This window comes from Ascaphus truei, unplaced genomic scaffold, assembly GCF_040206685.1.
Source record: "Ascaphus truei isolate aAscTru1 unplaced genomic scaffold, aAscTru1.hap1 HAP1_SCAFFOLD_473, whole genome shotgun sequence".
NCBI classification, from domain to species: Eukaryota; Metazoa; Chordata; class Amphibia; order Anura; family Ascaphidae; genus Ascaphus; species Ascaphus truei.
The window spans coordinates 2,041-14,434 of record NW_027456804.1 but is presented as its reverse complement, the minus strand read 5'-3'; the positions used below and the strand labels follow the sequence as shown (position 1 = coordinate 14,434).

Below are 12,394 nucleotides of genomic sequence, written 5' to 3'. Positions count from 1 at the left end.
TATTCCTGACAGGATCACTTGGCATTTTTCATAAAGTATTTACATTTTTCTTTCGGCTGTTGCTTATATCTTGACAATAAGGTGGGGGGGGAAGGGGGGTTTGAGAGCGGGCAGGTTGGGGGGGGTAGGGTGGGTCAAGGGGGGTGGGGTAGGTGGGGGTCAGGAGGGGGGATATGGGAAGGGGGGGGGAAATGTATGGGGAGTGGTATAGGGGTTGTTGGTACAGTCTGAAATTATAGTATTTGCATTTCACTTCCTAAGATTTGTGTCTTACATCTGTTAACATGATTCAGGGAGCATTTTGGCATTAGCCCAGGGGGGAAGGGGGGGCGGAGGGTTTATACAACCTGGGCTTCTCGGGCCGTAGTGAAGTGGGCCTGTTACTGCAGTTCATCGTCCAGAGAGAGGGGGGAGGAGTGGGGGGAGTGCGGGAGTTAAGCATCTCCTGTCCGTGCGGTCGGGTTCCATGTACACTGGCGACACACTTTATTCGAGCTCGGCTAGTACCCCGAATTCGGGTATACCCGGGTGTATTGAGGTTTGTGACTGTTTTCTGCCCGGGTGCATTGAGGTATTTTCCAAGCAGGGATTGAAGCATTTTATTCCCGCTGGCTGCAATACTGCACAGTATATATATATATACTGCATTACAATTCATGAATTTATGCCATCTGGTAGACACGCGAAGCATTGCAGCCTATTAAATCCTAATCATTATCATTTAACAGATCAGCCGCCTGTCAGCCAGGCATGAACCCAGGCTGGGAAGGCAAACGTAACGGGGCTTGTCAGAGGTGAGGAGCGGCGCATTCCAGGTATCTGCCAGGTACATACTGGGTATTTGCTCGAATAAAGTGTGTCGGTGCAGTACTTATAACAGTTTCGCTTGTTATGGCAATGGAGATTGCCGGAGGGGCCTCTGATGTTAACGTGGGCGAGAGTGGCGCGTTTCCTCCTTCATCGTGACTGCAGGTGTTTGGGACGGGTTCCATGAGTGGATCGGAGGTTACGGTGATTTTTCTGCCTCGGTTCAATGAGGGGTCGATGTGATGATACCTCATCTTTCTTTTCTTTTGGGCTGCTCTTCTGGCGGTGAAGGGGAGTGATGGGCGAAGCATCACAGGTATGTGTGGAGTCTGACCGGCCGGTTCATACTCCTACGTTGATCTCTGCGGGGAAGCCGCCAGCGTAGTTTGCTGGTATGCTCTTTTTTCAGGGACCCCTGGGTTCCTCTGGTTGGCCAGCCGGTCAGAGGCCCGAGGAACCTCTGTCTCCTCGTTGTTTGTGGGAGGCTTGGATGGTACTCTGCGGTCGTGTTGTTGGCTCAGCCCCAGCACTTTTAGGAACGACGGTGAGTCCCCCGGTCTGGAGATGGTGAAGTGGCGTCCATTCTTCATGACGATCAGCTTAAAGGGGAAGCCCCAGCGGTAGGTAATGCCTCTTTCTTGCAGAATGTTCGTAAGGGGCTTCATCCCTTTCCTCTTTTCCAACGTGGATCTTGATAAGTCGCTGAAGATTTGGAGGGGGATGTTCTCAATTTGGATATCTCCTGCTCTTCTGCTTGCGGCCATGATCCTCTCTTTAGCTGAGTATGCATGGAGCTTTACTATCACGTCCCTGCGTGGCTCTGGATCTGTAGGTTTGGGGCCCAGCGCCCTATGCGCCCTGTCCATTTGGAGATCATGATCCGACAGGTCTGGGGCTAGTTGCAGGAATAAGGTGTGAAGGTAGGTGTGGAGTACTTCGGCAGAGACCGTCTCAGGTCTATCTCTTATTCTCAGATTTTGTCTTCGGTCTCTGTCTTCTTGCTCATCCAGGGCGTCTCTCAGTTCAGCGACTTCTTGGCCTAGTCTTATGACTTCGTCTTCTGTGGTGTGCTGTGAACCTATTACATCGGTGACTTTGCACTCCAGCACATCAGTGCGCTTTGTTAGCCCGTGTATCTCTGTCCTCAGACCCTCCAGCGCGATGTTCATATCTGACTGGATTTCTTTGCGCAGTTCTTTATGAATTCTGTGGAACAGGGCTTCGAAATAGCTTTTATTCAACCCTATCTCTTGTATTTCTGATGAGCCTAATTCGGGGGCTGCATCCGTTAGGGCCGCGTGGGCTGCTTCTTCGGCGCCATCTTGGGAGTCACCGCACGGTTCTATGGGGCGATGTGTTGGAGTGAAATACCTTGTGACTCCTGGGCCCTGGTTCCCTTTTGGCCGGACCGGCATCTTCCTCCTTGTTTACTGTGTTGTCTGTGTGTTTTTGTGAATTTTTGCGTGGTTTGGATCGCTCGTTCTAGCGAGTTATTCGTGAGGGTGACGGGAGCTCCTCAGCTAGCCGACCATGCTCCTTGACTTCACCGGAAGTCCCCCCATGTATAGCTTCTTTTGAGTGTTGCAATTATGCTACAACAGCACCTTGGTTGGTATCAGGCTGTTTTATTATTTTTATTTTTTGTGTTTATTTAATTATTTTCTTGGGGAAGCTGTGCCTTTAATGCAGAAGGGTGGTGGCCATTTTGGATCCGGCTGGATGCACGGAGCAAGACAGCAGCTCAGCTCAGTCTCCCTCCTCACAGCTGGGGCGGAGGGAGGTGCAGGAAGGTAGGAGGGGGTGCAGGAAGGTAGGAGGGGGTGCAGGAAGGTAGGAGGGGTGCAGGAAGGTAGGAGGGGGGTGCAGGAAGGTAGGAGGGGGTGCAGGAAGTTAGGAGGGGGGTGCAGGAAGGCAAGTTCGGACGGACCCGCCGGCAGGGGCGATGGCAAGCCCAGTGCACAGCTCCCTTTCTGTCACAGGGCAATGGCAGCCATTTTAGATGCCACACAGCGGAACCAGAGCCCTGCACTACCGCATGTCCCACCGACCGTCTCAGTCCCCAGATGGGCAGTAGGTCTGTATGCTCCGGTGCCGCTGATTGCCGGAGGCCCGGCAGAGGGGCGAATGATAGCCCGCGATTACCAGCGGGTCTCTGCAGTCTCTGCTCCCTTGGTTTCAAGCGCGGACTGGCGCCATGTTGTTTTGGTGGGCCCGGTTCTCCCCCGCAGAGTATAATCACCTACCCCTGCTTTCCGAGGCTCTTATTATCCTGGTCGGGGTCACCTACTCTACTCCGACATATCCTGTTTAGGGGGCTTTCCTGCTGTATAATGTCACTTTTTTTACGCTGAGACACGGAGCTCAAGTTCCTCACGTCCGCCCTGCTCCGTGGTTATCCACGCCCCCCTCATTTTATGTTAGTTTTAAAGCATAATTTGATTTCTATAGCAGGTTTTACCACCTCCCCAGCAGTGCAAGATCTTAGCAACACTTTCCTGTTTGTGATATTTTGTTGCCAATATTCTCAGCAGTTTGAGCTACAAACTGTAAGAATAGATAATGTTACCCTAGCAATATCAGGATACATTGTAGTTGCTGAGTTACACTGACCGAAGTTGCCATTCTATTCCATTAGTCACACAATCAGTATTTTGACAGATGTATAACACGAGCACCAAACGATTGCTAGTTTAGGTAAGAATGTAGAATTATACATTGTCACATGCTTTACTTAAACAAATAAGAAATACATCTGGGGGGATGTAGTATTGCTGCTTACTTTATATGCAGATAATGAATATCCTGAGCATTGGCCCCACCAATAAACCATATGTGGTCTTAACTGCAATATGCAAATGCTCATCAAAGATACAGAAAACATTATTTCAGACATATCATCTCCATGAAGTTCCCTACGACCTGCCATGTCTACTCTCCGCATGTACATGTGAGGATCAGCTATACGGCATCTACATGGGAGCAGTGGGACATCTGGAAAGTTAATCTTACAAATAAAATATACAGTATAAAACACTCCCCTCGTGGGCCATTCAAATGTATATCAGTTCTCAATAACCCGACCGTTCTGCATTCTAATAAGGATAGTATGGAAGGTTTGCACATTTCTGTATATTCAGATGAGAGGAATGCTCCAGGTAACGATTTCATCACGTCCAAATGATTTATCTTTTATGCTCTGTTACACTGTTATTTGCCTTCTAAATTATTTCGGGATCTAGTAATAACTCATCCACAGACATACTTTGGGGGATAAAAGAAGATTGACAAATCAGCTTGAAATTATTATTATGATGCTTTCGCATCAAGAAATGTCCACAAAGAGAACCTTAAACTTGAATTTTCTAATGCCACATATTTGGTATTTAAGCAGCAATACTCCTGTACATTCCCCACTTTTTTGTCTTTCTTTTTTCTTATTTTTCTATGTAAAGCCTGTGACATGTATCATTCTACATTCTAACCTAAGGTTCTGTAGTAATCCTTGGGTGTGCCTGTTATAAATCTGCAAAATCCTGATTGTGTGCCTAACTAAATGGCTGCCTTTCGGTTTCCATTAATCCTTCAGTCAGCTACAATGTATCCTGAAATTGCTAGGGTAACATTATCTATTGTTACAGTTTACAGCTCAAACTGCTGAGAATATTAGCAACAAATGATCACAAACAGGAACATGTTACAAATATCTTGCACTGCTGGGGAGATGGGCTAAAGCCTACTATAGAAATCAAAGCATGCTCAGTATTTTAATACTCATTAAAAAAAAGCATTAATACTATAGAACTGATTTATTTTAAAAACATCTACGATTCACATGTTTTGCTGCTTTAACTGCTTACATGGAGCAGTTGGTGATATTTGATGCACAAATAAAACTGGCATTTGCAGATGCAGCCACCAGTATTAGATCACTTGCCTTGGAAAATCTGGGGCAATCTCACAGTAAATGCCTGAACATTTCTGTGAGATTCCTAATGGCCCATTGGATTAACACAGCGGGGGTCCTTGCAGTCCCATTCAAACTGAATCAAACTGAATGGGACTGCAGGGACCCCCACTGTGTTAATCCGATGGGCCATTAGGAATCTGAACATGGAGATGTGTCAAAAGAAGGCACAGAAAGATCCCTTTAAGAGGCGCACAGCGGACCTTTATAAAATAATACGGTCAGGGGTGAAAAAATGTGTGCATACAAATAATTTTATTAATAAATGTACTTTAAAAACAACGTTTGTGGTTTATATCGTTCTATGATTAAAATAGACACATTAGTCTAAGTTCTATTATAGTCACCCAGTAGATATAGATGGCAAAATGTTGCTGACAACAATAAGCCTATAGTTCTAATCGAATTGTGGTCTCTCAGAGTAAAGTTTGAGTATAGAATGGTGATGTCACTGCACAGGCGTTTAGGCTATTTTATATGACTGCCTACTCTAATACAATGGACAAAAGGGGAGAGACAGTGTTATCAGAACCTGTTAAATAAGTCTCTTGTGGCAAAGTCAATACATAGTACATCAGTAAGTGGAGTTGTAGGATAACTTATGACAAGATGTCACAAGAACTGGTTACAGCTATAGATGTTCCTGATACACAACTTGTAATGATGATGTGCTGTAGAGAAGGAACCTCTTGCTGCGCATGCGTCATATATGTTCAATGGCGCTGCGTTCCTAATACTGTATATTGAGGATCTCTTGAACTTGACGTTTTACCCAGTCAGTGGGGTTGTGTGTTTAACAAATATCAAGATGCCCAATTATATACAGTGTCTCTACACTTGCTTCTAGCGCACAGCTCGTGCTTGCGGTGTGCTGTAGAGATAGAGGATCCTACTGTGCATGCGTCACATAAGTATTGCGACGCCGTGTCCCTAATGGTGTATCCAGTATGCAAGAAGGGAGCAAGGTAAGTGAAAACTAATAGCTATATCGTCAGTTGATCCATAGAAATAGAGGGCGATGACGTCAGGACAGTAAAAGTGCAGATAATTGTATCCCTAATTCTTAAAGGCTGCTGAACTTATGCTAATTTCTGGTGCCTTTGTGACGTTGTCATGCAACGAGGCGGTGTTCCACATCAGAGGTGGGAAATGAATGCTCAAAGTGCAAATAGTATTGGTGTATAAGCGGAATGCACTTATGTTAGTATCACTGCTATGTATAGTTAGGGCAACGAGAGTTGGTAATTCAAGCTCAGTGGAGCTGTTTAAAGTAGCAGCGCCGGAGGCTGTGAGCTATGATGATACTAAAACGGCATAAGGTGTAGCGTAGAAACCCTTATGTCTTTCAAATATGCATCAGTTCTAAGTGCATTGTTGTTCCTATCAGTGTGCATGTATTATACCGTCTGTATAGAGGTGGTATGACGCACCTGAAACGGGACAGGTTTTTGCTCAAAGTTTGGTGCAGAACATTGTCTAACAGTGGACAGTAAATACACATAGATGTTAATATCATTAACAAACTTTGACTCCGAGCGTCATCGGATAGCTGGTCGCACTAAAATGGAGGTAATGCGCTGAGAGCAATGAGTCTATGGCAAGGTCTATTTCTGCATTTAGGCCTCTAGGGGTAAGTGTCTTAAGGCGATGGATCCAGAATGTCTCCTTTTGAACAATTCTGATCCCCTATCTCCTCCCCTCCAATGTGGTAATACATGTCCGTGACGTCATTTCCGGGGGAAGTCCTGCCCTCCGATAGGTCCTATCTTCAGTAGCTGTTCCTCAAACTGGAGATCTCGGCATCCCATCCAGGCGCATGCGCGAGCGCATATCCGGCATCCCTCCTGTGGCTACTGACGTCATCCTGCAGAGGCGTGTTCTCCATACGATCCGTCTGTCCCACGATGTCTTGCTGCATAGCCATGCCCTTTAGGTGGGCAGCAAGCATGTAGTGGTACATAAGGGAGGAGAGAAAGAAAAGCCACTTTAAGAAGCAGACATTTAAAAAAGTTGTATCAGACTATAAAGAAAATTCAAAACCACAAACAGGATATACAGCTCACTAGAGTAATTGTGTAATGTTTAAATGGGTGTGCCCATAAACGTCTAGTGTAACGTTGGGTGCAGCTGATGAGCTAATAATAGTAGATTGACAGAAAATTGGAGAGCAGAAGCATATTAGTACCTCGGCTATCCAACTAGTAGCTCATTTGTCAAATGCACTCCTGGGCGGTTAAAACATAACATTTAATAAGTATCTAGTAGCTAAAATAAAATCTACATACAAAGTAATTATTATATACACACAATGTACTTATAAAGGAAGGGTGATGGGAAGGTAAGGTTGGACTCAAGGTGTATAGCACACATGAAATTTTCCTCAATTTGTTCAAGGCAAAATAGGCTAATTAACACCTGGAGTTACCTATTATTTTAGGACATAGAATCTCTGAATGACCACCACTACTTGGACTGTAATACCTATTCTGACATACATATGCTGTGCGGCATCAAACGTAGCATACCGATCAAGCCAACCTGTAATTGTAAAATGTAGCACCAAACAGTGATATGCCTGGATTAATATACTACTGTTCAAAATAAATGAAAACATAACATTAACACTGTAGGTACAACACAATCGCAGGTTGTTGGTACGTGGATTGATTCTACGCAAGATGACGATAACATACACACCATATGAATCAATAAAATATAGCTAATGCAGAATATAGTTGTCACCAAAATCAACTGTGGCTAAACACTTTCCTGAGATAAATGAAAACAGCACATAAATAGGACTGTGGTGTATGGACATGCGGTCTGGATCTGACAATGGTAGTGAATCAATGTCTTCAGTGCAGCAATCTGCATCATACAATGCTGGTAGATCAATGTATCCAGTGCACCACACTAAGCCTTCATACATAAATATTAGCACTGAGACTGCAGTTTGCCATGTATAGAACACACCGTGTGAAAGCCAGTATTAACAGTATTAATGAATCAATGTATCCAGTGCATAGCATTGAACCGTCTAGCATACCTAATAATAGTAGCACTGAGACTGCAATTGCCATAAACAGAGCCCACAGTGTGGAAGCCAACAGCAGAGACAAAGCAAATAGCTCATAAAATAAGTCTGTAGCAGAGACAGGAGATACAATGTACCAACGATACCCGGCTCCCAATAGTCCCTCCCTGATGACGTCACCACGCCGAACGCTGAATTACTAACAGTCCACTACTTATAGCCCATACCCCAGGTGCAGTCATTTCGAAATCGTCCGGTTTTCCTCACTGATGGCTGGTTGTACTGCGGCGCGCGCATGTCCGTGACGTCATTTCCGGGGGAAGTCCTGCCCTCCGATAGGTCCTGTCTTCAGTAGCTGTTCCTCAAACTGGAGATCTCGGCATCCCATCCAGGCGCATGCGCGAGCGCATATCCGGCATCCCTCCTCTGGCTACTGACGTCATCCTGCAGAGGCGTGTTCTCCATACGATCCGTCTGTCCCACGATGCCTTGCTGCATAGCCATGCCCTTTAGGTGGGCAGCAAGCATGTAGTGGTACATAAGGGAGGAGAGAAAGAAAAGCCACTTTAAGAAGCAGAAATTTTAAAAAGTTGTATCAGACTATAAAGAAAATTCAGTTTATAACTGGACGAAACAGGACAGACGCCCAAGATTCACCAATAAAGGGAAATCTAATCAGAGGAGAGAGGAAGCACAGACGAGCGATTCAGAAGCAAGCACCTCCACAGATGGGGTTAATCCCCAAGCTGCAGGACAAAAGGATTTTTTAGGAAGGGGCAAAGATCAAAAACAACAAAAGCGAGAAAAAAACCAGGAGGGGGGGACGTAATCCCAAGAACACCACCGGTGCTGAGGCCGCACCCACGATGAATACTGATAACATAGTAATTAACTTATCTGACTATTCCATTTCAGAAATGGAATGACGTGTTTTGTCTAAAGGCCCATCGTTTGTTCCTACCACCTTCCCTAAGAGGTTTGAGGTAGAAGTTGAGTTATTTAAATTGGAAAGGAAACTAAACCTTAAATCCTTTTTTCTCAACAGAGCGGATGAGCAGCAGCAGCAGCAGCAGCAGCCACTAACTGATGTACAGGTACCTGACACTACAAGAGTGATTTGTAAGTTGAACTCTAAGTTCATACCACCAGTTAAGAATCCCTCTGTACAGGTATTTATGAATATGGTGAAAAATTATGTTAATCATTATTTTAAAACACACCATAAGACATATCATAATCTTGCAAAGAACAAAGAAAGCTGCTCGCTGTGAGCTTACCCTGTGATGCACCAATTTACCACATAAACTATGTAATTAAGGGGTTAAAAGCATTGGTCTCCCGTGGCAGTGACTGACTGAGTGGGTGGGTCACTGACTGACTGGGTGGGTGACTGGGTAGGTGGGTTGCTGTGTGGGTGACTGGCCCCAATACATTTTAAAAGAACCCAATACATTTTAAAAGAACCCCTACCTCCCCAATACATATTCAAAATACACCCGTCAGCCCAATACATATAAAATTCAGACTTACCTTGGAGATGGTGTCAGGAGGATGGGCAGTGGATGCGGAGGGGAGGCAGTGGATGCGGAGGGGGGGGGGGGGCAGTGGATGCGGAGGGGGGGGGGGGGCAGTGGATGCGGAGGGGGGGGGGGGCAGTGGATGCGGAGGGGGGGGGGGGGCAGTGGATGCGGAGGGGGGGGGGGGCAGTGGATGCGGAGGGGGGGGCAGTGGATGCGGAGGGGGGGGGCAGTGGATGCGGAGGGGGGGGGGGGCAGTGGATGCGGAGGTGGGGCAGTGGATGCGGAGGGGGGGGGCAGTGGATGCGGAGGGGGGGGGCAGTGGATGCGGAGGTGGGGCAGTGGATGCGGAGGGGGGGGGCAGTGGATGCGGAGGGGGGGGGCAGTGGATGCGGAGGGGGGGGGCAGTGGATGCGGAGGTGGGGCAGTGGATGCGGAGGGGGGGGGGCAGTGGATGCGGAGGGGGGGGGGCAGTGGATGCGGAGGTGGGGCAGTGGATGCGGAGGGGGGGGCAGTGGATGCGGAGGGGGGGGGGCAGTGGATGCGGAGGGGGGGGGGGCAGTGGATGCGGAGGGGGGGGGCAGTGGATGCGGAGGGGGGGGGCAGTGGATGCGGAGGGGGGGCAGTGGATGCGGAGGGGGGGGCAGTGGATGCGGAGGGGGGGGCAGTGGATGCGGAGGGGGGGGGCAGTGGATGCGGAGGGGGGGGCAGGGAGGGGGGGGGGCAGTGGATGCGGGGGGCAATGGATAAGGAGGGGGGGCAGCGGAGGGGGGGCAGCGGATGCGGAGGGGGGGCAGTGGATGCGGAGGGGGGGCAGTGGATGCGGAGGGGGGGCAATGGATGCGGAGGGGGGGGCAGTGGATGCGGAGGGGGGGGGCAGTGGATGCGGAGGTGGGGCAGTGGATGCGGAGGGGGGGGGCAGTGGATGCGGAGGGGGGGGGCAGTGGATGCGGAGGTGGGGCAGTGGATGCGGAGGGGGGGGGCAGTGGATGCGGAGGGGGGGGGCAGTGGATGCGGAGGGGGGGGGCAGTGGATGCGGAGGTGGGGCAGTGGATGCGGAGGGGGGGGCAGTGGATGCGGAGGGGGGGGGCAGTGGATGCGGAGGGGGGGGGCAGTGGATGCGGAGGGGGGGGGCAGTGGATGCGGAGGGGGGGGGCAGTGGATGCGGAGGGGGGGGCAGTGGATGCGGAGGGGGGGGGCAGTGGATGCGGAGGGGGGGCAGTGGATGCGGGGGGGGGGCAGTGGATGCGGGGGGGGGCAGTGGATGCGGGGGGGGGGCAGTGGATGCGGGGGGGGGGCAGTGGATGCGGGGGGGGGGCAGTGGATGCGGGGGGGGGGGGCAGTGGATGCGAGGGGGGGGCAGTGGATGCGGAGGGGGGGGGCAGTGGTTGCGGAGGGGGACAGTGGATGCGGAGGGGAGGCAGGGCAGTGGATGCGGAGGGGGGGGCAGTGGAAGTGGAGGGGGGCAGTGGATGGGAGGGGGTGGGCAGTGGATGGGAGGGGGGGGCAGTGGATGCGGGGGGGCAATGGATAAGGAGGGGGGGCAGCGGAGGGGGGACAGCGGATGCGGAGGGGGGGCAGCGGAGGGGGGGCAGCGGATGCGGAGGGGGGGCAGTGGATGCGGAGGGGGGGCAGTGGATGCGGAGGGGGGGCAATGGATGCGGAGGGGGGGTAGTGGATGCGGAGGGGGGGCAGTGGATGCGGAGGGGGGGCAGTGGATGCGGAGGGGGGGCAGTGGATGCGGAGCGGGGGCAGTGGATGCGGAGGGGGGGAAGCTGATGCGGAGGGGGGGCAGTGGAAGTGGAGGGGGGCAGTGGAAGTGGAGGGGGGCAGTAGATGAGGAGGGGGGGCAGTGGATGGGAGGGGGGCAGTGGATGGGAGGGGGGGGCAGTGGATGGGAGGGGGGGGCAGTGGATGGGGGGGGGGGCAGTGGATGGGAGGGGGGGGCAGTGGATGGGAGGGGGGGGCAGTGGATGCGGGGCAGTGGATGCGGAGGTGGGGCAGTGGATGCGGGGGGCAATGGATAAGGAGGGGGCAATGGATAAGGAGGGGGGCAGCGGATGCGGAGGGGGGGCAGTGGATGCGGAGGGGGGGAAGTGGATGCGGAGGGGGGGGGAAGTGGATGCGGAGGGGGGGGGAAGTGGATGCGGAGGGGGGGGAAGAGGAGGCGGAGGGGGGGCAGTGCATGCAGAGAGGGGGCAGTGCATGCAGAGAGGGGGCAGTGCATGCAGAGGGGGGTCAGTGGATGCGGAGGGGGGGACAGTGGATGCGGAGGGGTGGTGCAGTGGATAGGATGGGGGGCAGTGGATAGGAGGGGGGGCAGTGGATAGGAGGGGGGGCAGTGGATAGGAGGGGGTCAGTGCATGCAGAGGGGGGGCAGTAGATGCGGAGGAGGGGACAGTGGAAGCGGAGGGGGGGGCAGTGGATGCGGAGGGGGGGCAGTGGATGCAGGGAAGGGGGGCATTTGATGCGGAGGGGGGCAGTGGATACGGAGGGGGGGCAGTGGATGCGGAGGGGGGGGAATCTGATGCGGAGGGGGGGCAGTGGAAGTGGAGGGGGGCAGTAGATGAGGAGGGGGGGCAATGGGTGGGAGGGGGGGAAGTGGATGCGGAGGGGGGGGAAGTGGATGCGGAGGGGGGGCAGTGCATGCAGAGAGGGGCAGTGCATGCAGAGGGGGGGCAGTGGATGCGGAGGGGGGGACAGTGGATGCGGAGGGGGGGTGCAGTGGATAGAATGGGGGGGCAGTGGATAGGAGGGGGGGCAGTGGATAGGAGGGGGGGCAGTGGATAGGAGGGGGGGGCAGTGGATAGGAGGGGGTCAGTGCATGCAGAGGGGGGGCAGTGCATGCAGAGGGGGGGCAGTAGATGCGGAGGAGGGGACAGTGGAAGCGGAGGGGGGGCAGTGGATGCGGAGGGGGGCAGTGGTAACGGGGGGGGGGCAGTGAATGCGGAGGGGGGGAAGTGGATGCAGTGGGTGGCAGTGAATGCAGAGGGGGGGCAGTGGATGCGGAGGAGGGGCAGTGGATGCGGAGGGGGGGCAGTGGAAGCGGAGGGGGGGGGCAGTGGAAGCGGA

The 12,394-nt window shown here is 52.0% G+C and overlaps 1 long non-coding RNA gene across 1 annotated transcript; it reads right to left on the bottom strand.

The window, feature by feature from the left end:
• Nucleotides 1–4,922: 4,922 nt before the first annotated feature.
• Nucleotides 4,923–9,400, bottom strand: LOC142484935 (uncharacterized). Its single transcript, XR_012798307.1, has 3 exons — nucleotides 9,336–9,400; nucleotides 8,033–8,312; nucleotides 4,923–6,698 (listed from the first exon to the last, which is right to left on the bottom strand). It is a non-coding gene; the product is annotated as an uncharacterized LOC142484935 (long non-coding RNA).
• Between the last annotated feature and the right edge of the window lie 2,994 nt (nucleotides 9,401–12,394).